The following is a 25,518-nucleotide window of genomic DNA, read 5'->3' on the forward strand; positions in this document are numbered from 1 at the left end:
TATTGCAAGCATAGAGATAGACAGGGTAGACCATATTAATTGTTCAGAAGAAGAAAAAATTCTTACACGTGGATGAAATGATAGGAATGAAGTAGTACCAGCCATACTAATTAAACTAATACAAATGAGTATAAATAAAAGTATGAAATAATAAGGGTGTATTTTCTGACATGGCAGTATAGTCAAAGAGACTCTGGGAAAAGTGCCATCAGCCCCATTAAATATAAAACCAGAAAATAGTTTCAGTCACCCTTGACAGAATAAGAAATGTATTGGGAAAAGCCAGCTGCGTAGAAAATTTGAAAGGAGGAATTGGTGAATAGAGAGGACAATCAATGAAAAACTATTATATTGAGCAGGTGGTTCACTAGTCTGTAATAAGTAGAGTGAGAATAATAAAAATGTTTGTATTCAGTATTAACAAGAATATGGCTGCGGCTTCCCTGGTGGTGCAGTGGTTGAGAGTCCGCCTGCCAATACAGGGGACATGGGTTTGAGCCCTGGTCCGGGAAGATCCCACATGCCATGGAGCAACTAAGCCTGTGCGCCACAACTACTGAGCCTGCGCTCTAGAGGCCGTGAGCCACAACTGCTGAAGCCTGCATGCCTGGAACCTGTGCTCCGCAACAAGAGAAGCCACCCCATTGAGAAGCCCGCGCATTGCAGCGAAGAGCAGCCCCCGCTCACCGCAACCAGAGAAAGCCTGCGTGCAGCAATGCAGACCCAACGCAGCCAAAAATAAAATAAATAAATAAATTTATAAAAAAAAAAAGAATATGGCTATAATGGAAAATGATCTAAAATAGAAAATCGTAGAGAGAAAAATGAGCAGCAAACATAGATAAACCTTCATGTTTTATTATATTGAAAAGATGAGTTTTAAATGAAATATTAGTAAAAATAAAAGGGAGATGACTGAAAAGTATTGATATTATAGAACTGTAAAATTACAAGTATATTTTAGTGAGAATGAAATTCTAGAAAAAAGTTTATGACCTTAACACATTACAAACTGATTCATCATTGTTAACTCTGCTATGATAAATACCACCATGAAAAATTATGGTTCATCCATTATTTTAAAGCTTTTGGGAAAAGGTCTTATTTGTATATCAAGTATGTAATGTGGATCAGTATGTAATTGTTGCCAATACAAGAAAATTTAGGGTCAATTGTAACAAATAAGTTTAACATTGACCTTTAATGCATTGTTTTCTTTAGCTTATTCAGGAAAATCTGTGTACCATACACTTGAGTATAGAGAGGAATTTATTCTTTTATCAGGAAGCATTAAAATATTTAGTGCTTTAAGGTTAGAGCCAGGGCCAAAATTAATGAACAATTTGCAAGTTTAGCAGTTGTAGCAAGATTCAAATTTCTTTTCAAAAGATAGAATTGAAATGATCAACACCTATGAATAATTAGCTTTTATGCAAAATAGTAATTGCCAGAACTCTCGGTATTTGGGAAATAACTGTTTCTCATTTTGACAAAGTGAAATGTACATAATTGGTAATGCATTGCAATTTACTTCTCCAAGAATTTATCTATGTCTATTTATCATATCTTCTTTATTCCCTGTCAAATGCATTATAAAGTTATACTAGCTTGATCATAATTGGTCCAGAAGTGACATTTTATTTTATTTTAGTTTTAGTTTTTACTTTTCTAGAAGTTTCGTCAGCTCTGGGAGGGATGTTTTTTTTGTTCAGATAGAGGTGAAATCTGTGGGGCAGAAGCTCCCAGGACTTTATCAAACAGAAGGACCTCATGTTTTCTGCTGGTCACTTAGTTGCTACCAGTGAAGGAATGAAAGGGTACTTCCTCCTCTAGAATTGGGCCATAGTCCTGCAGTGTGGAAATTTTAGAATGTCAGCTACATTCTGAAGTGTCCAGCATCTCTAAGCTAATTTCACCACCGTAAATATGTATCTTGTCTGACAAATTTTCAACTTTCACAAACACGTATATATTCAGTACTCAGAGATAATGTAGGAAATATCACGACAACAAAAGAGGTAAGAGAATGGTAAGCACATAATTGAGAAAGGCAAATCATAACATGACGTTACCAAACTCCTCTGAAAGATTTAACAATATTTTATCGAAACTATCTATGAGAAAATGAAAATCAATGGTTTCCTCTCAGGTAGTATAGGAATAGTTAATAAGTGACATCACTGCAAATCAATGGCAGAAGCAGAATTAGAAATAAGCCACTCATTCTTATACTTTGGATATAAGCAGAACAAAGATAATGAAAAATAGTCTGTTCTTTCGTAACGCTGTAGTACATTCCTAAGAAACCACACGTTATCAAAGTTGCGTTATAAAAACTTTAACGAGAAAAAAATGATTATGAGATAGAGTTTCAGATTTGAAATACAACTGTTTAGCTTTTAAAAATTAAGTATAATTTGTGGTTCTATTTTGTTATCATAATTTACAATTAACATTCTGGTTGATCAATACTGACAAAAAATAACTTAAGCGCCACTAAGAAAATCCTGAAAATAACTCTAATGAGGTCTTTGATCAAAAGTAATGGGCATTTCATAACAATGAGGATGGGTACAATTACAAAACAAACAAACAAAAACAAAACAAAACAAAAAATCTCCAAAAACAAGTGTTGGTGAGGATGTGGAGAGGTTGGAACACTTGTGCACTGTTGGTGGGAATGAAAACTGGTGCACCACTATGGAAAACAGTATGGCAATTCCTTACAAACAAACAAACAAATAAATGAATTTACCATATGATCCAGCATTTTCACTTCTGTGTATGTCCCAAAAGAACTGAAAGCAGGGACTTGAAGAGATACTTATAAAGCCATGTTAATAGCCGCACTATTCACAGTAGCCGAAAACCAGAAGCACCCTAAATGTCCATTGTCATATGAATGAAAAAACCAAATGTGGCATATACATACAATTAAATATGATTCAGCCTTAAAAAGAAGGAAATTCTGACACATGCTATAGCATGGATGAACCTCGAGGACACTATGCTAAGTTAAATATGTTAGTCACAAAAGAACAAATACTGTATGATTCCACTTATGTGAGGTACCTAGAGCAGTCAAATTCATGGAGACAGAGTAGAATGGTGGTTTCCATGGACTGGGGGAGGAAGGGATGGGGAGTTTTCTAATGGGCATGAAGTTTTCAGTGTTTCAAGATGAAAAGAGTTCTGGAGATTGGCTGTACAACAATGTGAATGGAATTAATACTACTGAGCTGTACACTTAAAAATGGTTAAGATGATAAATTTTTTGTTAAGTGTATTTTACAAAAATTTAAAATTTTAAAAAATGTTACAGGTTTTTACGATTACCATTAGCACAAGCATAAATACATCATTGCGTATATGCATTGTCATTACTATTACAGCACAGTCCGCACTCAAAGGTAGACAAAAATCATGAATTTACAATTTGATCGCTCAGCCTCTCATCACCAATGTTCTCAATTATCAGGTAATGACTAATAGCAGCCTCTATAAAACAAATTCCAGTTCAGAATTAATCTATTTTGTTTGGGGCAATTTGTATTATAAAGACTTTTACACTATAGGAGAAATATTTTGGCTGAAGTAATTTTGTATCTGGGCTTTCATTTCAATGATATGTAAAATGTTTATATAAGAATACTTTGGTATGTGAATGGCTACTTTGTAACTAAATACTCCACTCTGATTTCAGTCCCAGCATTTGCTTTCATGTTTATGATTACACTGGGACCCAGTGGTTACCTGAAGTGACAGCATTTTTACTTTTATATATTAGAGGACATTATTGGCTGCCACTAAATTGATATATCCTAAAATTAAAAAGCTAATACATATTCTACATCTACTATTGTATTCATATCGAATTACTTTGACCAGTTATTTGAAAACCTTATTTTTTTGGCAGTAATTTACAATGGGTAGTCATCTTCATAGACTATGGCTTGATTTTTAAGTTATTCAATCAATTCAGACTTTGATTTAATACCACAAAAATAGCATAGTATAACAGAGTAACTGTAACAGGCTAATGAGTAAAGAGAGGCAAATTTGATCTAAGAAATGATGCATCTGAGCCAGAGAAGTCCAAAGAGCTCCACAAAGAATTTTATAAAAGGACGTTTCACATTTGTTTGAATAGTGAAAAGCAGTGAAAGAATAACTAGAGAAGTATTAGTTATGCTGAGCTCAGAAGACCCGTGCCTTAGCGTTTAGTACCATATTTGCATTGCGTGAATTCTGTCTTTGTGGGTACTCACCTGTATAATTGTTCTATTATCAGTAAGTGTAATAGCATATTCCCAGTGAAGAATTTTTGAGATGATATTTTGAACATTTCTTTCAGAATTTTCATGTGTATATTTTGGTGTACATTCTCAGATTGGTTCATCATGATATTGAATTAGTATATAAAAGAAGCTCATTGTTTAGTTTCAGCAAAACAGTATTGTCCAAAATATTAAACTAGTACTATTAATTTAAATTTTATTAGGTGCATTATTGTGTTTGTATTTGATTTTCATATTTTTATCTATGAACTATAAGCACTAGAAAATTACTGCTGGCTTTATGTTTATATTCATTTAAGAAATATTATAATAAAAATAACAAGTTAATACTGGCAGCCTGCCAGAATTTTTACTTTTAAAGGGTGGATGCATTTGTACACGAACTAGGATACAATGGAATATTCTCATGTTTAATGTTAGAGAATATCATCCCTGTGTCTTTTGTGTTTTTGTAATGTAAAGTTACTTTGTCTTTGGGAATCACAGTGAACTTATTCATCCAGAGCTATGTTTCATGATTCTTAGAAGAAAGACTAAGGAAGTTATAACAATATGAAAATAGATATGCAATTATATTGATACATAGAAAAGACTACTAGGATTTCAGCCAATCGATAGATGATTAAAAGATTCATCTATGATGAAAGGCATAAGGTATTTGATAAAGTACTTCTTTGCAGTTAGAAGTGACATTCTAAGAAAAATCAGTAGTACACTCATTTTTAAATTTTGCATTTAAATGATTTGGACAAAAGGTTTCTCTCAACCTATTAGCCATTTTAAAAGGCTTGGAATGAGTTTAAATATTTTGAACAGATCTAGATTGTGAAATAGGTCTTCAGATTTTGCAGCCAAAAATAAAAGATAGAGGCCAAAGGGTAAAGGACAATATGGCTTAGACTTTAAATGGAAAGAGAACAGAGACAAAGAGAAAATGATCTGGCATTATGTGCTCGCATCAGTGGCAGTAATTAAGCTTTTCAGTATCATTAGATATGATGACAATAATTTATAGCCTTTCATGGTGTTTCACATGCTAGGCATACAGAAACATATGATAGCAGGACCCTTAATATTTCTCATTGTTATTTTTTCTATGGAAATAATGTGATTCAATTGTCATGAATTGGGGAGATACACAACACAAATTTGGATCCTTATCTTCAGAGGAGAAAAGATGGAATGTCTTATGCCTTTTAACCATCTGCAAAATATATGGCAGTAGTAAAATGCTTACAAGATATTGAGGTGAATATTTCTAAGAGTACAGTATTTAAATTTATTAAAGTTAATTTGGCATTATATTAAACACTGAGTTAATGTACCATCAGCCTAACAACTGAACTATAGCATATTATGCCATAGTGTTAAATTGAACCAAGATATTCCAGGTTTTGATTGTGGGAAATCAGTCATGAATATTTTCTAATGCTGTGGTTAGTGCAGAGGAAAATTCCTGCATGGATACTTTGGGAATTCAGTCCCGGTGACAGGAAAGAGTTAAATATGAATTTAAATGAATATGATGGTCAGCCTTAATGGATAACTATGTTTATTTTCTCTCTTGAACATTAACTTAAATTGAAGATCCAATTTTTATTTGGTTTTCAAGGCATATTTACAAAGAACTTTATAATAAGTAAACTAGATTTTTTTTCCCTTGGTTTTGAGCTGAGTCTTCACTTCAAACGACCAAGTTGATTATAGTGAAAAGGCAATTGCAATTTCAAACTTGATGTTTGAGTCCAAATGTTATCAGTATAGACAGATTCTTTAGCATAGTGCTCTGCAATTTTGAAAATCTGTCAGATACCAGTTTTTGAGGAATTGCTTTAGAGAGAGTTGACTCACTAATCTCAAAGGACATGACACAAGAGCGCAAGGTCTTGTACATTTCACAGGGTTTAAATATATTGTAAAAGTTATAAAAGGTAATGTAGCTAATTTTATCTTGCAAAACAGATAGCTAGAGTATAACCTGCCCTTGGGTTATGCTCAGGGGACATTTTTGTTCATTCCATCCAACAGTTTTTGTTCTCTGGCTGTACTTGTAATTCAGGTAATCTTCTCTTTGAGTTTAAGCCAGAAAGCTAGTACAGAAGCAGGAGAGCTACTCTGTGTCATCTAGTTGTTATAATAATAACATAAACACTACTTTTAGCCACATTTCAAGGTTCCTTTCTACTTATTGATAACTCTCTAAAAATTTACATTGATAACATCTCTAAAAAGTGGTATATAAGTGCCATAAAATCCCCTTTCCCCAGTTGCTGAGCTGACAGACTCTTTTTTTCAAAATAAAGCTTTAAGTTCACAGACGTTAGTCATAAACAGGTCTAGTATGTCCAATAGAGGCTTTTATTTTTTTATTTGCATTGGATGAGACTCAGTTTTTTGTTGTTTTTTTTAAAATTTTTTATTTATTTATTTATGGCTATGTTGGGTCTTCGTTTCTGTGCGAGGGCTTTCTCTAGTTGCAGCAAGTGAGGGCCACTCTTCATCGCAGTGCGCGGGCCTCTCACTATCGCGGCCTCTCTTGTTGCGGAGCACAGGCTCCAGACGCGCAGGCTCAGTAGTTGTGGCGCACGGGCTTAGTCGCTCCACGGCATGTGGGATCTTCCCAGACCAGGGCTCGAACCCGTGTCCCCTGCATTGGCAGGTGGACTCTGAACCACTGCGCCACCAGGGAAGCCCCAATAGAGGCTTTTAAATGAGGGATGTAATCACAGGAGCATCAAGAGCACCTGCTAAATAAGGAGGTCGAATGAGAATGTAAAACAATACACTTACTCATATTTATCTGTTTGGGACTTCCAGACTTAGCAAAATAAAATCCTTACTCCCCAAATGACTTTTACTTTTCTCAACAGACATATTTAATTCTCACATCTAATGCTATGCAATCTGATGATGTATTCAGCTAATTCTTGACTAAGCATATAAGATGAATATTATCCATGAATTCCCTCACCTTGTTCCCAGTTAAACCTTTTAATATTTGTTCATTAAAGTATAATTTTGGGGGGTAAAAAATGGAGTACTGGGAGTGTTGATATTAATCTGAATTCCAATGATGGCTGTCATGATGGATAGACTAAATGGAGATATTTGGGAGGAAGTTTAGGAGGATTTGGAGACTGATTGGATATGGGAGACGAGGCAGACACTAACTGTTCAGCAGTGAGGAAAAACAGTGTCATTTAGTGAGATGGAGGATATAGAAGGAAAATAATAGAGAAGAACAGAGGAATAGGGATAGTGGGAGGAGAAGGAAGAGGAGTTCAGATTAGCATGTTGGCTTTGAGGTACCTCTGCTACATTCAAGTGGAGATTTCATAAGCAGTATGATATACAGACTTGGATTTTAAGAAATGGGTCTTGGTTAGAAGAATAGATTTTGGATTTGTGAGTATAGAAAGGAACTGAGTTTCCAAATGTGGGAGAGATTGACCAAGTACAGTGTGTAGTTGGCAAAAAAAAAAAAATACTGAAGAACATCGTCTTTAAAATAATGGGCAGAGGAAAAAGAGTATCACAAAGGAACTGAGGAGAGACCTCCTGAGAGTTCCTGGCTACAAGGGAAATATTTTCCAAACTCAAAGCCCTTAACAGTCAGTCACACCTTAGCTTTCTGGATTTATTTCTGGAAACCTTCCTGTTCACTATTCACTCCAGTAGGATAAACTCTTTGTTGTTTCCCTCACATGCCATGTACTTTCTTTCTCTTTTTTTATTGTGGCAAAAAAAATAAAATAAAATCAACATATAACATGAGGTCTACTTTCTTAAATTGTTGTATACAGTACCATATTGTTAACTATATGAACATTGTTGTAAAGCAGATCTCTGGAACTTTTTTTTATCTCGTATGACTAACAGTCTATAACCATGGAACCATAACTCCCCAATCCCCACACCCCACTCCCAGCCCCTGGCAACCACCAGTAGTCTACTTTATGCTTTTATGAGTTTGTCTACTTCAGATATTTGTATAAGTGGAATCAGGCAGCATTTTTCCTTTTGTGGCTGGCTTATTTCACTTAGCATAAAGCCTTCAAGTTTTATACATGTTGTAGCATAGAACATGATTTCCTTCTTTATTACAGCTGAATAATCTTCTAATGTATAAACTTACCACATATTCTTTACCCATTTATCCATCAATGTACATTAAGGTTGTTTCTACCTCTTGGCTATTGCAAATAATGCTGCATGAACAAAGGAGTGCTAATATCTCTTTGAGATCCTATTTTCAGTTCTTTTGGATGGATACCCAGAAGTGACATTGCTGGATCATATGGTAACTCTGTTTTTAATTTTTTGAGGAACCTCCTACTGCTTTCCATAGTGACTGCACCATTTTACACTGTCAATCGCCATTGAAAGTGCCAATTATCAGGGGTTACAATTTCTCTACATCCTTGCCAACACTTGTTATTTTCTTTCCTTTTTAAAATATACATAATGGCCATTCTGATAGGTGTGGGTGATACCTCATTGTGGTTTTGATTTACATTTCCCTGATGATTAGTGATATTGAGCATCTTTTCAAATACCTCTTGGCCATTTTTATGTCTTCATGGGAGAAATGTCTATTCAAGTCCTTTTCCCATTGCTTAATTAAGTTATTTGTTTTCTTGCTGTTGAATTATAGGAGTTTCTTGTACATTTTGTGTATTAACCCCTTATCAGATATGGTTTGCAAATATTTTCTCCTGTTCTATAGCTTCCTTTTTCATTCTGCTGATTGTTTCCTTTGCCTGCACAGAGGTTTTTCTTTGATGTAGTTCAGCTTATCTGTTTTTGCTTTTGTTGTCTGTGCTTTTAGTGTCATATCCAAGAAATAAGTGTAAGACCAATGTTATGAAGCTTTCTCTCTGTTTTCTTCTAGAATTTTTCCAGTTATAGGTCTTATATTTAATTCATTTTGAGTTGATTTTTGTATATCATTTAATATAAGGGTCCAATTTCATTCTTTTGCATGTGGATATACAGTTTTCCCACACCATTTTATTGGATAGACTATCCTTTCCCCATTGAATATTCTTGGCACCCTGTCAAAGATCATTTGATACTATATATGTTGGTTTATTTCTGGGTTCTGTATTCTATTCCATTGGTCTATAGTTTGTCTTTGTGCATTACCATACTGTTTTAATTGCTATAGCTTTGTAATATCTTTTGAAGTCAGGAAGTATGTGACCTCTAGCTTTATTCTTTCTTCTCAAGATTGTGTTGGTTATTTGAGGTGCTTTGTTGTTCTATATAGATTTTAGAATTGTCTCTTTCTGCCCAAAAAAATTCCACTGGGATTTTGATAGAATTCCATTGAATCTGCTGTTTTGGGTAGTATGGACATTTTAATAGTATTAAGTCTTCTGATCCATGAACATGGGATATCTTTCATTTGTTTGTGTCTTTGAATTCTTTCAGTAGTGTTTTGTAGTTTTCAGTATACAAACCTTTTGCTTCCTTGGTTATGTTTATTCGTAATTATCTTATTCTTTTTGGTGCTATTGTAAATGGGATTGCTTGCTTAATTTCTTTTTCAGGTTGTTTATTAAGGCCTCCCCAAATACTGTCTTTACCTTACTAAAAGAAGAGTTTAATGGCTCAATAAAAGTCCTTCCTTTCAAGATATTAAACCATAGATGAAACATGATGAATTTAGGTACTTTTCATAAGATGAAAGCAATGTAGATTGCTTTAACATTATTGTTAAATTACCTTTATTTACCTTTAAAAACATCATGAGGTCTCATAGTTAGGCTGAATTGCATAGGGCTCTCAGATACCACAAATTTTCTCAGGAAAGAGGCTCATGTCTCAGCACAAAGGCTCAGAACTGAATATTCATAATTGGGTAAATTTGGTTTACACCAATGACAGTGAGGAGATCATGAGAGAAAAAACAGAGAGAGATAGACCGAGAGACAGAGAGAAAGAAAGGAGATATATGATAGTAAATATTTTCCCAGTTAGAATTTTATGGCTTTGAGGGGATTATAAGAAACTACTATGAACAACATATGCCAACAAATTGGATAACCTAGAAGAAATAAATTCCTAGAAACATACAACATATCAAGCTCGAATCATGAAAATAGAAAATCTGAACAGACCTATACTTAGGTGTAAGGAGATTGAATCAGTAACCAAAAACCTCCCAAAACAAGGAGAAGCCCAGGGATACATGGCTTTACTGGAGAATTCCTTCTCAAACTCTTCTGAAAAAATTGAAGAGCAGAAAACACTTTCAAACTCATTTTATGAGGCAAGAATTGCCCTAATACCAAAGCCAGAAAAAGACACTACAGAAAAGAAAGCTATAGGCCAATACCCCTGATGAATACAGATGTAAAAATTCTCAACAAAATACTACCAGACTGAATTCAACAACACACTTAAAGACTCATATACCATGACCAAGTGGGATTTATCCCTGGGATGCAAGATTGGTTCAACATAGGAATATCAGTCCATGTGATAACAATATATTAATAGATCAAAGGATAAAAAGCACATGATCTGTCTTAATAGGTACTAAAAAAGCATTTGACAAAATTCAATATATTGAATATTTTTAGATTCAATTTTAAATATTTTAAATGTTTAAAAACAAATTTTTCAGAATATCTGAGTATGATCAATCTACAACACTTACCTCACTGTCAGTTCTTGATAGCCTGAGAACTAACTCTCTGAGGGCCAAGACATTGCAGTATCCTCAACTGTAAAATAGAAATATCTATATCATGGTGTTGCTGTGACTATCAAAAGAGACAGTATGTGTAGGGACTTACCTTGGCATATATCAGGGGCTCAAAATATAATAGATAATAATAATGATGGTTATTTACTCGTCTTTGTAATTTCAGGACTTCAAAGATTCTCAATAAATTTATGGATTTGAATGGCAAAAAGTTCAAATATAATTGATATGTAATCAGTCATAGTAATCCATTCACTATCAGAAACACAATGGTATTTTCATGTAACCTGGATACAGAAGGTATTAATATTCTTCAAGGCTTTTAGATAACTACCCAAAGATTTATAACTTTTTTCCACTGACTTTCCTAAGGTGGTGAGGTTTTTCTTTTGTCAGGCAGCTACCTCTTCAATAAACTGCAAACATAGGATTAATGTTAGTGCTACTGAAAAAATAGATAACAGGTGAAGACAGCTAGCTGCATACTCAGAAAGTCAGTATTCCTATCTGAGGTTATCTTCCAAGGGAGTAAAAAGGAAACCATTTAGATATTCCTATAACTTTGTCTTCCTTCCAACCTGGCTTACATTATTTTTAGATCTTTCTACATAATGAAAGTGAGAAAAAAATGAAAGAAAAATAAAACATTTAGGAAGCACCAGAGTATTTTAAGTGTTTGTTTTCAATTCCATGTAATTCCGAGTATGTAATGTTTCTTAATTGTGTATTTTTCTCCATTGTTACTAGTGAGGGTTCTCAGCATTACTCAGGCTATATGAATTAGCACACAGTCAGGGTGGGTTGATTCTTCCTTAGGTTATTTATTATAAGATGGTGTGCTTGCAGTGCTGACTATTTAAGTTGAAAAATTATATTTTCAAAACATGCAGGGTAATTTAACAAAAAAGAAAAACTTAAAAAAAATTTACCATCAATCTAAACTCCAAGTGTGTCTTGAAAAAATGTCTGTTAGACGAAATTTTTATTGGACATGAGAGCTGATGAACTTGTTTCTGTAGCTGGGATGTTAAAATTAGAAAAAAACTGAAGCCAATTTTCTTTGATGGCTTTGAAGGGATAAATCTGATAAAAAGCCTTTTATCTGAGAAAAATATTCTTTGACAGAGAACATTTAGCTTGTATGGTTTTATAATTACTGGTGGAAATTAGGAGAAAAGGAAGAGAGTAGTATACTGCTCAGACTTTACTCTGGCTCTGTGGTCCCCAGACACTCCTGGATGAGATTGCTTATGAAAACTTATATTTGCCCTGGTGAATCCACTGTTCTGACAACTGAACACAAGCCTCAGGCACTCTGTTGTTAACTAAACTGAGGAAATGCCACTGTGATTCCAACTGTAATCACTGGAATGTGGAGCAAAATGAACTGCAGCTGATTCAAGTGAGCCATAAGGAAAAAGCAGTTTATGCAAAGCAGGAGGGCTGCTGTGGTTTTGTGTGTGATGCATGTTCATACATATGGTGGAAGAGGCTATCTCCAGTCCCATCTAACAAAAATGGAATGAGGTTCTGAAATCAGGGACTATCAGCCATGTCCCTGTACAACACAAACCAACAAGTCAGCCTCAGAAACCAGCTTCCTAGGTAATGTTATACTTTACTTTGTTCTTTTCTTTTTATCCACAAAGAATATGCATTATTTCAAAAGAGTAGATAGGGAGATGAGTTTTAACCTATTATGCTGATACCCTTTTTATACCTGAGAATGAGTTTTGCCTAGCAAACCACTTATACATTTAATAAATGTATGACATTTGGAAAGATCCTCCTTCTGTTTACTTAAAATTTTTATGCCACTCTCTCTCCTCACTGGACACACACACACACACACACACACACACACACACACGGTCACGATAAACTCTAAGTTTGAATATACATGTTGGGAATGGTAGAGAAAGGGTATACTCAGGGGATCATAAGTATTGCTGGCCTAGAAGTTCATGAAGGTCTTGACATTGTTTATAAGAAGCATAGTTAAGAGAATGTGTCTACAGTGTGGAAGAGTGTTGGTTGTGAGCAGCAAACATATCTATTTCTTATCAAATCGTTTGAAAAGCTGTGGCAGGTTTGATAACCTCTCTGTGACCTTTCCATAGCCTGTAGGGTTCACTTGGATTCCTCTCAGGGTTCAGTTGAGATTTAGCAAATTGGCCCAAGTACCTCTACCATCTGATGAATGAAGCATGAAGTGGTGACAATACAGAAAATACTTGAAAACTCTATGAAGTGGAAAATTTCTTCTATGATGTGATCTCTTAAAAAATGAAAGAGGACTACTGTCTTCCTGTTTAAAATGCTTCATTGGCTTCACAGTTCTCTTTAAATAAACTCCAAACTCTTTACTATATCCTACAAAACCAGATACTTGCTCTGGTCATTAACCTCATCTACTGTGGATTTATTTCTCACATGTTGTCTTTCAGATGCAAGGCCTTTGTATTAGTCATCTTGGACTGTCATAACAAAAATACCACAGTCTGAGTAACTTAAACAACAGGCATTTACTTTCTCACAGTTCTGGAGAGTGGAGGTATGAGATCAGGACGACCAACATGGTCAGGTTTTGGTGAGAGCTCTCTTCCTGGCTTGCTGATGGCCACCTTGAGAAAGAGAGAGATCTTTGTCTTCCTCTTCTTATAAGGCCACAGTCTTCTAAAATTAGGGCTCCACAATTATGAACTCATTTAACCTGAATTACTTCCTACAGACCCTATATCCAGGTACAGTCACATTGGGGGTTAGGGCTTCAACATACGAATTTTAGGGAGACACAGTTCAGTCCATTGCATTCCACCCCTGGTCCTCCAGTTCATGTCCTTATCACATGCAAAATATATCCATTCCATCCCAGCAGCCCCCAAAGTCTTAGCTCAATCCGGCATCAACTCTAAAGCCTAAGGTACAAAGTCTGTCCAAATATCAATCAAGTCACATATGGATGAGATTCAAGGTATGATTCCTCTTGAGGCAAAATTCCTCATCAGCTGCAAACCTATGAAACCAGACTATTTATATGCTTACAAGATACAATGGTGGGTCAAGCATAGAATAGGAATTCCCATTCCACAAAGAAAAAATTGGAAAGACGAAAGGAGTGACAGAACCCCCAAGTCCAAAACCTAGCAAGACCAAATTCCAGTAGATCTTAAGTAGATCTTAAGGCTTGAGAATAATCCTCTGTGGTTCGAAGTTTAGCCCTCCAGGCCCTCTGGGGTGGCAGCGTCACATCCTTACTGCTTCAGCTCTCTGCAAGGGCCTCTTCCTCTTTGCTCTCTGAGGCCCCTGCCCACACAGCTCTCTGCGAAGACCCTGCCCACACAGCTCTCTGCAAGGGCAGCCCCATCCCTGAGGCACTGGGCAAAGTCATGCTGGCTTTCTGGAAGCCTGAGATGTGGTCCCACCCTTTGAAACTGAGAAGGAAGAAACAGCCTTGCCCCCTGAGCCTGTGATGGGAGGGGCAGCCCTGATGATCTCTGAATTGTCTTCAGAATCATTTTGCACTTTCCTTGAAGAAGAGCACATGTTTATAGTAGAATAGCTCTATGGTCTGGTCCTGTAGAAGCCAAGGGGTCCAACAGCCTTGCTTCATTCCATCCCACTTTCTCTGTCCCCTTTAGTTCAAACTGGTAATGTGTTTCCTGGTATAATCCCACCTCTATTCCTGGTTTCTGCTATGATGATTGATTAAGTCCATGAGTTGCACCCATGATCTCTTTATCAAATGGTTTGTCAGCCACACCCTTAGTGTTCTCTTCAAAGCAAGCTTTCTCATTTTTTATAATTTGGATAGGCCAAGAATTTGCTAAGTCTTTGAGTTTTGGTTCCTTTGTGCTTAACAATTCCTTCTTCAATTCATCTCTCCTCTTTTGCATTTTACTCTAATCAGTCAGGAGGAACCAACCCACTCCTTTAATACTTTGCTTAGAAATCCGCTCAGCTAAATTTCCAATTCTGTTGCTCACAAGTTCTACCTTGTTCAGTTCACTAGAACAGTTCAGTTGAGTTCTTTTCCATGACACATTCCTCATATTTAGCTGGGATCTCACGAGAATCACCTTAAACATCCGTGTATCTAGCATGCATCTCAGAGCTCTTCCAGCCTCTACCATTTACCCAGTTTCAAAGCTACTTCCACATGTTTAGGTGTTTATCACAGCAGCATACCACTTCTTGATGTCAAAATCTATCTTAATCAGCTAGGGCTGCCATAGGAAACACAATAGACTAGGTGGCCTAAATAACTGAAACTTATTTTCTTACAGTTCTGGAGGCTGCAAGTCTGAGATCAGGGTGATTGTGTGGTCAGGATCTGGTGAGAGCCCTCTTCCTGGCATGCATATAGCCTCCTTTTTGTTAGGTCCTCATATGGCGGAGGGAGAGATCCCTTTCTGTTTCTCTTCTTATGAGACCATCAGTCCTATTGGATTAGAGCCCAACCATACACCCTTTAACCTCAATTACCTCCCAAAGACCATATTTCCAGATACAGTCACTTTGGGAGTGAGGGCTTAAACATATAAATTTTGGGAGGACACAGTTCTGTCTATAGCAGCTCTCTTTAAGTTCCCCACTTTGGGATCTTGGCATCTACTCTTTCTTTTTTTTGTCCTGCCTGGAACACTGTTTTCCCCATGCTTTGCACAGCTGTCTCCTCATGTTCAGAGTTTGTATGTCTTTTTCCTCTTCTGAGAATTTATCCTTGACCCCTTCAGTCAAAGGGAGGTTATCTGATACCCATTAGTCATACTCTGTGAGCTCACTACATGTGTTTCTTTCAGAGAACTCATCGTAATTAAAATGTGTTTACTGTTTGCTTCGTTTTTAGTTTTCTCTTTCCCCCATTATGAGGGCAGAAACGTTATTTCATTCACCATATTATGCTTGGCAGAGTGCTTGGCACATAAGTGGCTTCAGTAAATTTTTATTGAATTTATCAATGAATGATTAATAAAACTTGACTACATATTTCACCTTGCAGTCATGTTGCAGTAATTTTTTAAATAGAACCTGTTGGATTCCATCTTTGCAGGTGTTAATGGTCTTTCTGTTAGGGTGAGTCACCTTTGGAAGAAAGTGAAAAGATACGATAGACGCCAGAGAGTGGAAGGATGCCTAGAGTCCTTCAGATCTGGGTTAGCTTTATCACTGTAGAAAGTGCAAAGATGTATTTAGCCTTCTCTTTTAAGTATATAATTGAATAGTTAAATTTAGTTTGCAGTTCAGGATAATTGGGACACCTGCCTAAGGTACTTAACTTCCTAATAGTAGATGGTCCACTGGAAATTTGATATAGGGATAATGGTTATCCATCTTGATTCTTGATTTAATATTTCAAAATTGCTAACTAAAGAGTTTTTTATCCATCAAGATGTGTTCAGTTTCAAGTAACAGAAAATTCAAGAAATAGTGTCTTAAATCATAAAGCTCTTTATTGTTTACATAATAAGAAATGCAAAAGCAGGAAGTCTCAAGGTTGGTCTTATGGTTCAGTAACATAATCATGAAAAGCTCTATCTTTCTTCTTCACCTATTTTAATGTGTTGGCTTTTTATTTTCATGTCTTTCACTGTTGGGTCACAAGATGGCTGACACAGCTTCTTGGATCACATCAGTGTTTAAAGGAAGAAGAAAGAGATGACACCAACAGTTTTCTTCTTACATCTGTCCTTCAGATAAAGTGAGGATAAAAAAGCCTTCCCCAAAATTTCACAGAAGATTTTCACTTCAGTTCCATTGACTGGGCTGAGGCACATGACTGTATTTAGTTGCAAATAAGCCTGAAAAAGAAAAGATATGAACAAAATAGGATTTATTTTGACAGGCTTACATAAATAATGATTTAATTCCTGGGCTATGGGAGAAGGCTACCTTTGCTGAGAGACAAGTCTTTCTGTCTACTGTTGATCACAAAATTGGGGTTTTGTTGAGAAGTAAACAGGGGAGAGATAAGGAAGGGACTTCCCTACCTGCTAAGAATTGTGTCATTTAACAGATTAAGAAAAAATAGCAGCAATTATTCAGGACCAAAAGAAAATTTTTTTAAATTTGAGTAACAAATGGTTCAGAGTTAACATTATATATAGATGAACATTTTGGGGGATGACCATTGAGGAAAAAACTTTAGCAAGACTGGGCAGCCAAATAATTAAAAGATATTTGCATTCTTTTAATTTATTTATTTTAAACACTAAATGTATACAGAATGCATTTTATATCACAAATAGTCACTATTTACATTTGAATTGAGATCTTAATATTCTGTTTTACATATATACATTTTTTTATCCATTCATCCGTTGATGGACACTTGGGTTGCTTCTGCTTTTGGCTATTGTGAATACTTCTGCTACATATACAGGTGTACACATTTCTCTTTGAGTCTCTGCGTTCAGTTCTTTTGGATGTATAACCAGAAACAGGATTGCTGGCTCATATGGTAATTCTATCTTCAGTTTTTTTGAGGAACTGCCATACTATCTCCATAGTGGCTGTACCATTATACATTCCCACCAAGAGTGCACAAGGGTTCTGATTTCTCTACATCCTCAATACAGATTAATTTCAGTTTTATATAATCAAAAATTTTTTTTAATTGTAGCCCTCCTAGTGGGTATGAGATAGTATATAATTGCATTTTTGATTTGAATGTTCCTAATCATTAGTGATGTTAAACATCTTTTCATGTATTTATTAGCCGTTTGTATATCTTTTTTGGAGAAATATCTTTTCAAGTCCTTTGCCCAGTTTTTAAATCCAGGTTTGTTTGTTTGTTTCTTATAGTTGTAAGAATTCTTTTCTTCATATATTCTGAATATTAACCAATTATCAGATACATGATTAGCAAGTATTGTCTCTCATTCTGTGGGTTGCCTTTTTTTGCTCTATTGGTTGTGTTCTTTGATGCACAGAAATTTTCAATTTTTATATAGTCCAATTTATCTTTTTCTTTCTTTTGTTGCCTGTTCTTTCAATGTCATATCTAAAATCGTTGCCAAATCCAGTATCATGAAGCTTTTCTCCTATGTTTTCTTCCAAGAGTTTCACAGTTTTAGCTCTTAAATTTCAGTCTTTAATGCATTTGAGTTAATTTTCATATGTGGTATAATAAAAGGTCCAACTTCAGTCTTTTGCATGTGGAGTTGAATACACATCCTTTTAAAACTTAGTGAATAAAATAGAAAGTATATATATGTGTATCATTTTGACTGCATATTGTAATATGATGGTCATCTTCACAACCATCAAAAGTGGATAGTACCACTTTTTTGTGACATATGATTTTTTTTTTTTTTTTTTAATGAGGATCTTGAATCAGATGCGTATGTTTTTTTTTTTTTTTTTTTTGATTGATTGATTGATTGATTGATTTTGGCTGTGTTGGGTCTTCGTTTCTGTGCGAGGGCTTTCTCCAGTTGTGGCAAGCGGGGGCCACTCTTCATCGCGATGCGCGGGCCTCTCACCGCCGCGGCCTCTCTCGCCGCGGAGCACAGGCTCCAGACGCGCAGGCTCAGCAGTTGTGGCTCACGGGCCCAGCCGCTCCGCGGCATGTGGGATCTTCCCAGGCCAGGGCTCGAACCCGTGTCCCCTGCATTAGCAGGCAGACTCTCAACCACTGCGCCACCAGGGAAGCCCTGACATATGATTTTTATTTGAAAGAATGACAGTAAAATTTCATTGTTCAGATTAAAGTATTGGCAAAAATTTTTCTTGAAAATAAATGAAGTGATCTTGCTGCTTGAACATAAACAACTGTGGCAACAATTTCTTGCCAATGATAAAATTCAAACTTTGACATTAATTAGAAATTATAAACTTTTGGAAAATTTAATTATCTGTCATCCACCATTGTGATAGCTTTCCAGCTTGACCTCTCTGTCAAAATTAGTAGTGATATTCACAAATGTATTTTTTGGCATTGTATTATAAAATGTGTCAATACTTAAAAGATCTCCTTAACTCAATAAAGCAATATATTTCAAATGACCAACATTTAAATGGTGTTACAAAATCATACATGATTGAAAAGCTTACTTAAAGTGCAAATTAGACCAATGGATTTTAATGAAACAAAATACAGAAATTCAGTGAGAGAGGTTCAGATTCCACATTGCAACTATTCATTAAGAACTAACATGTATTGAGTTTTGGTATAATATCAAAGAAGAATATCTATAATTACCTGAAAAGACTATCAAAATATTGCTACCGTTTATAACTACATATCTATGTGAGGCTGAATTTTCATCACATTCTTAAAAAACAATAACAGATTATAACAGATTAAAAGCAGAAGCACATGTGAGAAACTAGCCATCTTGCATTAAGCAAGACATTAAAAAGATTTGAGGAAATTCAAACCATGCCATTGTGCTTCTATGCCCTCTCAGCGAACAGAGGTAGGAAATATTTATATAACATTCATACATGTAAATATCTGACCAGTATGCATCTATAATATTTCTGTGTGTATCTATGCTATTGTCTGAATGTTTGTGTCCTCCTCAAGTTCACATGTTGGAATCCTAACATCCAATGTGATAGTGTAAAAAAGTGGGGCCTTTGGGAGGTGTTTAGTTCATAAGGGTAGAGCACTCATGAATGAGATTATGGCTCTTATAAAAGAGACCCCACAGAGCTCCCTAGCCTTTCCACCATGTGAGGATATGAGAAGTCTGCAACCCAGAAGAGAGCCCTCATCTGACCATGCTGACACTCTTGTCTCAAACGTCCAGCCCCCAGAACTGTGAGGAATAAATTTCTGTTGTTTATAAGATACCCAATCTGTGGTATTTTGTTACAACATACCCAAATGGACTAAGATAATCTGTAATATATGTGTATTATAAAATCATGAGTTTATACCAATACTTACTATTCTAGTCCAGTACCTCAGAGCTCTTTTCAGCCTTCCCTCTTTCCATGTTTACAAATATCTTCTCTGCTGATGAGAACCTTGACTCCCTTTATTCTTAATATTTTATTTATTTGTTCAGTAAAATCCATCTGTAAACCACACTGGCTATGTCCTCCCTATAACCTTGTCTACCATGCAATTGCGATAGTCTTCTCTCAAACAGTTTTCCCTCTGGTGAGAGAAACAGGTAATAAGCAAGGAAAAAAAAAAATATATACACACACACACACACACACACATATATAGTTTCAGATAGTTACAAGTATAGTGAAGTGAAAAAAAAGGAATGTGACAAAAAGCTAGAAACATTAAGTAGATGATTAGGGAAGCCATATCTGGGGGGATGACTTTGGCCTAGAACTCCAGTTTTGAGAAGGAGCCAGCCTCCTGAATACCAGGGGTCCTGTCAGTGGGAAGTGTGAAATTAGCAAAAAGATTGAGGCAGAAAAGAATTTAGTGGGTTAGGAATGCCTAATCTATTAATACAAGTAACAGAACACTTGACTAAGTAGCTTGGTCAAACCTAGGTTTACTTTTTGAGATAACACAGAGTTTGGAGTAGACAGATTTTAACAGGGATTTGGTGGCTTATTGTACTCAGGACCAAGTCTCTGGGATTCTCTTGAGTAGTGGTATGCTGGAGCAGCCTGTAAGAGCCAGTTGTTAAATTTTCAGGAATTGGTGAGCTGGTGGTGAAACAGGCATCATTAAAAATTAAATTTTATGAACAATTACATTATTTTAAAAAGGCAACACATACTCAAAAACTCATCACTTCCTAATTATTTTACTACATTTCGCTATTATCTATGCACTTAAGGTTATTTATATCTATTGTAACTGCATGGTGGAAATACTATATAATGGTATGCTTACTGCATGTATTTCCTTAAGTTGATGTTAAGTGATGTCTCACTGTGGCCTTTACATAGAACAAGATGGGGGTATTTACACCAAGGAAGTCAGCAAATGCGATATATAAGAACTCCCCCCACTCCCCACCTCCTGCACAAAAAACTGGTTGTTAAACATTTAATAACACATGATTGCTCTTGAGACTTTTCTTCATGGTAGCAAAATGTCTGCTGCAGCTCTAGGTATGAATTCCAAAAGGTCAAAGAAAAGGTGAAGTGTTGGGATCGGGGTGGAAGGAAAGAGATGGTCCGGGAAATGTGATTCCTGAACTAGAAAAGCAAATATGCCACAAGCCACTTCTAGCTGGGTGATATCTGGGAGTCGGGCTGGAAGTGTGGGTTGCCTAGGCCATTCAGGGGCTGCCCCAGAGTTTGAGGGCTACAGAGGACTCTGAAGCACAAGGAATACGGAAATAATGGAAGAATGATGCAGATGGAGTGGTTAAATGAACGTTACTAGAGAGCAGGTGGTGTTTTGTAACCTGCCCTCCCACTTAATACATGACAAATCTTTTTACGTTATTAATTATTCTTCTACAACACAGTTTCTAAGACTAGAGAGTATTCCGTTATTGAATTCTTTCCCTAAAAAAAATTCAATTAATGACTTAGAAAATCTTAATATTATTTAGTGTACAGTGTTTACCCTTCATGGTCAATACCCCAGACCACCTTTACTTGTGTTTCATGGGAAAAAGAAAGGGACAAGAGGTAATCTGGTTAAATGTAGAAATTGGAAGTATTGTCAGGGGAAAAAATAACTATTTTCAGGTTTTGATTATGGTATTCACTTGGTGAAGTATAAGAAAAAAAATTAGGAAATACAAGACAATTTTGACACCTTAGCCTTAAGCTTCTGCATTAAAATAAGAGGAAAATAATGTTCATATATCAAGGGAAATAGGTTACATGCTGAAGCATGAAAACCTCTTCACACAATCAGATGTACTGCCGAAAAGGAATTAATGGTATTCTATTTATTTTCATTGAAATAAGGTTAGAGACTCCAGCTCTGGTAAAAATTTAGCAACTGAAGGCCCCAATTGAATTAGTTGAACTTTCCCAGGAAGGAGAATTCTAGTTATTGCTTTTCTATTTTTCCAAACTTGTTGCTATTAAATTACAACAGGCACTTAACAGCCTGTGAAAGCATTGGCTTTGGCACTGAAGTTCCCTAGGCTGTTCGGTTCCTGCACGAACTTCCTATGAGGAAAGATCTGTGATGTAGCTACATTTAAAAGTTGGAGACTCCATCCATTTTAGAGCTTTTAGTTTCCAAAGAAGAATGAAAAATAAAGGTTTTAATGTGGAAAATATGGGACCTTTTTGTTTCAGAATACATTTTTTCCCCTTTCCTATAAGACTGGTTTCAGAATTGAGTGCTGTGAAACCTGTCAGGGAAGCAAAGATAATTTCTAGCCTAAGAGAAGACTGATTTTAAATGCAAACCAGGGGAATAATGGGGCATCAAAAATCAAAATGAAGGGAAATATTGCTAATCTCTTTCCATTGAGGAAAAGTGCAGTGTAAATTAAGGAATCAGAGTTTTTTTTTCTCCCCTTCTTTCAATGAGATGTCAAAGTAGGGCAGGCTCTTCATATCAGACAAAAAATGTGCTGGAGTTGAGATTTTCTCCCCTGTTGTCACCAACAAGTAGCCTGAAATAAATACTGTATTTTAAAAAGAAATTTGACTGATAGCTCCTGTTTGCTTTTCAATTATCATTTCATTTTTATTTCCTATGGTTCAGCATTTTCATTCAGAGAGCTACATTTCTGGTCAGAAAAGGAAACTTCAAGTGGATTCAAACAGTAAAAGAATGAGAGACAAAGTACGCCTGTACATATTCCAAATGACAGAATTACAGATGATGTGTTAACCTGTGACATGCTATTCTGTTCTTACATTTTTTGATAAGTCAGGAACTCTAAGAATAATAAAAGTGTGAAAAGCATAGATATTGTTTCCTGAGAGAGCCTCCTTCCATCTATCTAGTTGCACTGCAAAGAACACGAGGAACCTCAGAGGCTGCCGCCTTTTTGAAAAGCATCTTGACATTTCCAAAAGGAAAAGATTTGCTACATTTTAAATTCTTTACATGACTTCTCCAAAGAATTTATTGGATGCTTATAATGTATCTGATATTCTTTCAAGCCCTGTATTAGTATTGCCTTGTTTAATCTTCACAATAACTTTATGAGCTAGTGATATTATCTCCTTTTATAGATGAGAAATTGGGGCTTGAAGAGCTTTAGTAACGCTATACAGCCAATAAGCAGTAGAATTACAGAAGAGCCCATTCTTTTAATCATTACAATTAATTGTTTCCCAACACAAAGCACATGGCAAAATGATAGTAAAAAGGCAGCTATACTACAATAAATGGAATATGCTTTATCCTCACCGTCTGAGACCTTTGTTTGTAACTTGGTACAGAGAGGCAGAGATGGGGATGGGTGGAGCCAGTTATCCATACTGCGGGTTTGTGTGTTCTTACCAGTGGCAGACTACACATAACCCATATTCTTAAGGAAGTTTTGCATGCTAGAGTTATATTCATGGAAATGATGCCTTAAATTCTAGGACAGACTAGAGACCAACCGCTTTTCAGATTAGGAAGAATGGGCTATAATGGCAAATTACAGGAGGGTTACTGAGGAGATATAGAATATAACAGATGAATTGAAAATTCTGACCTGACTTTGGAGATCGTTATTGTGAAAGTAGATGAGTTGATTTCTTGAGAAATGTCCTCTGGCAGTATATTGATCAGGCTTTTGATAACATATTCCACTGAAAAATTCTGAAATGTTTCATTTTCTTGAATGGTCTAAGTTTTAAAATATTTAATCTACTTCTTACATTTATGTATGGCTTTCTTCATAGGAACTAAAGGTTTTTTTTTTTTTTTTTTACTAATATAAGTACTAAAATGATAGATTACTTATATTTACTGTGAGAACTTGCTGGAAGTGGAAAGTATGTACATATGTATGTAAATTATATTTTTAAAAAAACCCAAAACAAAATCCACAGTTGAAAACCATATTTTTTATTGATTAATTACATGTTCAAGCAGGTATCAGCCTTCTAAAAGAATAGTGGAGTTTTCCAAGGAAAAGAATGATGAAGAAATTACCATGAGAATTTTACAGAAGAAAAGGGGGTATTTGTAATTTTAACCTATATGGCAGTTTCTCATTGCCTGAATAGATGCAGTTAATAAGAAGGCGATTCAGTGAGATGTACTCCCCTGTTGAATATGTTCTGGTGTCTTGTGTCACATGAAACCAGGAAGTGGGTATATAACTTTTATGAAATCAGTCATGAAATATTTATGAACATTCATAAAAAGATAAAATGGACTTAAATGTCAACCAGAATATAAAAATAGTATGGTTTTTTTTTTTCTGTTAATCTTTGTGGAAAGTTTATCTTCTTTCCACTGTAAATGCTATACTTCCAGTAATTCTGCAGTATCATAGTTCTTCTGTTACATTTTGCAAAGTCTCAAGAAAAATTCTTTAGTTATGCAATGCATCTTACTGATTTTCATATAGTCACAAATTATAAAAATTCAATAGAACAAATTTGAAATAGCAAAATATAAATTATGAATATATTTCTGTTTTAAGCAAAAATGAAATTCTTCAAATCTCTCACTTAAAAAATTTAAAAATGCATAATTTCAAAGTTAGCATTCTGAGTAAATTATAAGCTATATTTATGCTTTTGTCACATGGCAGATATATTTTCAAACTGTGTTTATGTATATCAAGATACCTGTGTTTTTGCTATTTGCTGTTTTTAAAGCAAAGCTATTATAATTTAAGAGCATTTTGAAAAAATGGTTCTGAAGAACCTAGGGGCTGGACAGGAATAAAGACGCAGACGTAGAGAATGGACTTGAGCACACAGGGAGGGGGAAGGGTAAGCTGGGACGAAGTGAGAGGTTGGCATGGACACATATACACTACCAAATGTAAAATAAATAGCTAGTGGGAAGCAGCCACATAGCACAGGGAGATCAGCTCGGGGCTTTGTGACCACCTAGAGGGGTGGGATAGGGAGGGTGGGTGGGAGATGCAAGAGGGAGGAGATATGGGGATATATGTATATGTATAGCTGATTCACTTTGTTATAAGGCAGAAATTAACACACCATTGTAATGCAATTATACTCCAATAAAGATATTAAAAAATAAAAGCATTTTGAGAATATGCTATATAGCAAAGCCATAAAAGCAGTCATTAAATGATGGTACTAGCCCAAGTGCAGACATTTTTTTTTTCTGAAAAAATCAATAACTTTAGAATAAAAAAGATGATGAAATATTTTTGTGAATATATTATTATTTATTAATATGTTGTACTTTAAAAGTATATTTAAAAACAAAAATATGCTATAATGGCTACAGAATTGTGATCCTTCAAACAATCCCTTTACTTTATTTTTTTTATTTTATTTTTTTAATTTATTTTTATTTTTAACATCTTTATTAGAGTATAATTGCTTTACAATGGTGTATCAGTTTCTGCTTTATAACAAAGTGAATCAGTTATACATATACATATGTCCCCATATATCTCCCCTCTTGCATCTCCCTCCCTCATACCCTCCCTATCCCACCCCTCTAGGTGGTCACAAAGCACCGAG

This window comes from Balaenoptera acutorostrata, chromosome 5 (assembly GCF_949987535.1).
Source record: "Balaenoptera acutorostrata chromosome 5, mBalAcu1.1, whole genome shotgun sequence".
Taxonomy (NCBI): Eukaryota; Metazoa; Chordata; class Mammalia; order Artiodactyla; family Balaenopteridae; genus Balaenoptera; species Balaenoptera acutorostrata.